The following is a 4,523-nucleotide window of genomic DNA, read 5'->3' on the forward strand; positions in this document are numbered from 1 at the left end:
CATTACAGATTATGAGGATAAATACTTTTTTTCTTATTTCTAATAAACTTTTTTCAGATGAGTTGAATAATTTCATCCAGATATTTGAAACCCTTCAGTCTGCGGTGAAAATGTGGTTGATTTTGTCTGGGCTTTAAATACCTCGGCGTCTCGCTCTCTGTCCTTCAGCGCGGAGGAAAGATCGTGGACTTTGACCTGGAGCTCCTCCACCTGGCGATCAAGTGACTGTTTCTGCTGCATCAAGTCCTCAACCAGCCTGAAAGAGACACCATGGGGGTGTTAGTGGAGCACAGATCTGCCTCAAGGCAGTTTGCTTCAAACGTCTTCTAAAACGCTGGTTATCCTCCCACAGCAGTGTGTCGCAGTGAGCAAATCGCAGATATTTTTGAATTATGCCCAATTTTGAAGCATTGTCATTCCTATGGTATTCCACGCCACAACGCAAGAGGGACAATCATGAACTAGCTGTAGGTCTAGATATGGCCGAGGTGGTGAGGAAGTGGGGGCAAGTTTGTGTGACAATAGAGGGACATGAGGGTGAAAGATAGCGGGGATCCAGGTGGAAAAAGGGTCCCAGCGTTCTTGCGCGCCTCACTCTTCTAGCTGGTCCAAATTCACGAGTCGTTTTCCACAATGGCGGTCATAAAAACAGAACAAGCCGGTAAGGTAGCAAACAGGAAATACGCATAGAGTAGATTTGACCAATCAGAGGCCTCCTGTCTACCGGCACTGTCTGCGGACACCTACAATTTTGGAGAGGTGCAGCAGAGTGTTGGTGGAAGGGGCGGGGCGTATTTGCGTTCACTGCGACACACACACAGACGACCTGGTTTAAACCAGTATAAACCAGCCTTAAGAAGGAAGACAGACTGAACCCCATGTCTGACCAGATCTAAGATGCGCCCTGACCTACAGTCTCATTTGTGTCATCATCATCCTCACACCTTCTGTCCCTATATCTCTTCTAAGGTCCTTTAGCTCTCTCGGACTCTGAGGACATTTAGTATTTAGTTGTCTTCCAGGGACCCAACAGATACTTTCAGTTGATTTTAAAGCAAAGTTTTTTCGACCAATCAGGATAACTCACCTGTGTCCGTCAGTCTTTGCGTGGAGTCGACCAGAGTCTCCTTCCTCCTCCATTCTCTCCACCATCTGCCTCTCCAGAGCCAGGCAGCGCCGCGCCTCGGAGTCCGCCAGAGAGGCCATCCGCTGGGCCTCGTCTCGAGCAACCTCTGCCTCCTGGAAACCACAGACACACGTCTGAATCATTTCATGTTATTGTGCTGATTTCTCAGATCTGATCCAATTCGATTATCGTCCACTCTGCGATCGATCCACCAGTAAACTGTACCTTCTGCAGCAGCTGGACTTTGGCTTCCAGGATCTCCTGCATTTGTTGGATCTCCTCCTGCCGCTCCCCCAGGCGGCGCTGGAGGTCTGCTTCATTCTGATTGGACAGGACCTCCACTGTGGAGCTGTGTGGTTGCAAAAACCAGAAGAGGAACCGTTGTTTAAATGACAACGTAGAAGTACGCTACCAGCAACCAGAATCACGCCGCTCAGCCCGACTCTGAGGCTTCAGGTTGGAGTTTAGTCTTTTTATTTGAGATTTGAACAGAATGTTTGAGGAAGTTTTACAGCTGTCATTATGCTAAACCTCATGCATATTAAAATCTGTTGGGTGGGAGATAATTCAATGGAGGATAATTCAAGCAACAACGTCAACTGTTTCCAACAATGGCATGAAATTCTGATAACAGATGAAACGGTTAACGGTAAATAGACAGTTTCTGGAGTTAGAGTTCAACAAATTATTGCCTGGATTCACAGAGAACCTTAAAGACAGAAGCTGGATCTTCTGCATTCAGAGTCAAGATTAGTTATTTAGATCGAAACGGGGGTTCAGCCAATCTGGCATTTCAAGCTCATACACCATGGAGGCTCTCAGTGAGGTATCCTGGAGCGCAGAGATAAATCACAGGAGGGCTATGGGGTAAGATAACTGTCATAAAAAGGTGTCTGCATTTATATTTGTTCCCTCTTGTGAATATTCTGTGGAATATAAGTTTAGAAGTTAGAAATGGAAGTTACAACTTGGCAAAAATCGAAGTACAAATCACCAATGTACAGATCTACAACCCTGGCAGTGATGCCACACAGTTAAATGACCCGGGATGGGGACATCCCTACTAAAAACCAAGAGAAAAAGAAGAACTTAAAGTATTTAAAGACAAAACTGACATTATTAAGGTTCCTTGGTTTGAATCTCTGTATGTTTCACTGGAGGTAAATAAACAGCAGAAAGCAGACGATGCAAAAACAAGCAACCCTAACAGGAGTGAATCTGAGGAAGAACTCAGCCTCCCGAAGTCGTCTGCAGGGTAGAAAGTGTTTAAATGATCAGCAGGCGGGAGGTCAGCGTTTCCTCCTGACATCCATCAGCTCAGCTCTAAACTGTGGCTGCAGAGTTTATTTATGAAGCAGCAGGGCTCCTCTCAGGACTCCAGGCTGCTTTTCCAACATTTCCTCTCCTCTGAGGTCGTATGAACCGCAGACTGTCCCGATGAGCGACAGCGATAATAACAGCGTCCTCCATTAGCCAGGCCACGCCTCCAGGGAAGCATCTGTAGGTTTTGTTTCTATCAGAGGCTTCTTTTAACCCTCAGAGGTTCCTTCATTTTGTTGTTTAGATGAAGACTTCAGTCCTCACCTTTCTAACCATTAACAGGTCCTCTGAGGCTTTAACCCCACAGGTGCCAGTTAGTGGGGTGCTGCCATTTGAGTTCATTCCTTGGTGTTTAGTTTCGTTAAATTTTTTCTCTTCTCTGTGAATTCTACTCCCCGTTTCCCTCAGCTGCTCCAGTTATCCTCACCTGCATCCAGCTCCATTACTCTTTGCTTGATCCTCCTGTTTCTGTTTACCTGTTTAACCGTCTGATTCTCTGTTTCTGCTTCATGTCCTCTTCTCCCTGTAGTTAATCTGTATGCCTCCATTTATTATCACTAAAACTGCTCATCAAACATTCCTGCCTGTGCCTCGGTCACGCTCCCCTTCATCACATCACATTTATCAACTGAGCTTCAGAGCGTCAGAAACTTTTAGTGTTCAGAAGGTATAAAAACTGATTATTTCCCCTCATCCTGTTCATTAGTTGGATGATTTACTTGATAAAAAAAGGCATGTCAAAAGGATTTAAACAAATAAATGTGATCAAACTTCAACATTAATGTGAAGAACAGAAGTAAAAACGAATGTTGAAAGGACACCAAAACCTATGCTCATCCATCTTGTCCATTCTTTGGTTTTTCTGTTTCAAAACGAGGTCGCAAATAGAAAATGGTAAATGGCCTGTCCTTATATAGTGCTTTTTAGGTGGGGAGACTTTACTAAAGTGCTTTACACTACATTCAGTGATTCACTCTCACACTCTGGTGGCAAACTACATTATAGCCACAGCTGCCCTGGGGCTCGCTGACAGAAGCGAGGCTGCCGTACACTGGCGCGACCCCTCTGACCACCATCAGCAGGCAATGCACATGAAGTGTTTTCATGGAGGACACAACTCTGAAAGCTTGAACCGACAACCCTCCGTTTGCAGAGCAAACTCCATCTGACGCCACTGTCAAAATAAATCTATTGTTTATTTTCCTGTTTTTAAAATCTAAATGCAGAATTTTTAAATTAAAATAATAAAAAAATCCTCTTTGTTTACTTTTTCTTCAAGTAATCTAAATCCAAAACAACTAAATATACGACTGTTATCTTATTTTGTAAAAGTGCCATTGCTATTCCTGATATTGATTTGCTCGATTGGCCATCAATCAAATATAGTTTTGTCTTTAAGTTAAAAAAAAACACAGTCACTGGAAAAACAATCTAGAAACTAGAAATAAGTACAAATTTCTTAAATTAAGGGTATTTACCCTTAATTTGAGTAGGTAAATCAGATAGTTTGCCAAAGGAATGAGTATTTTTACTCTTGAAATAAGATAATGCAATTGTGTTTTCTTATTTTAAATGTAAATATTCTTGTTCTGTAAAATGTCTCTTTTACCTCGTTTATCCAACAACAAATGCACTTATATATATATAATGCACTTATATATATTATAACAAAAAATGACTTATCTAGATTTTGATTTTTTCCAGTGAAGTAATAGAGAAGATACAGAAGAAAATATATTTATGGTTATTATAACTAAGAAGGTTAGGAGTTTAAATATTTTTTTCTAAATGTAGGGTAAGTAAGAGTGAACATCAGTGGACTTTTCCCTTCCAGCTGCTCCAGCTGATCAGAGATCAGTGGCAGCAGTCTGACCCATTTCACCATGAAGAACCAAAACATTTCAGAGTGGAATCAGTGATAAGATGAACATCAGCTGTTTAGCTTTCAGCACCAAGAAGAAGCCTGCTATGATGTTTAGAAGTACGCTCTTACTTTGAAGTCCAGATACAGAGGAAAGACAGGAAATGCTGAACGGTTGCAATGGTAACGGCAGCTGCAAATCAGAGAGGATTTTGA

The sequence above is a fragment of the Cyprinodon variegatus genome, unplaced genomic scaffold, assembly GCF_000732505.1.
Source record: "Cyprinodon variegatus isolate N-32 unplaced genomic scaffold, C_variegatus-1.0 Scaffold1143, whole genome shotgun sequence".
NCBI lineage: Eukaryota > Metazoa > Chordata > Actinopteri > Cyprinodontiformes > Cyprinodontidae > Cyprinodon > Cyprinodon variegatus.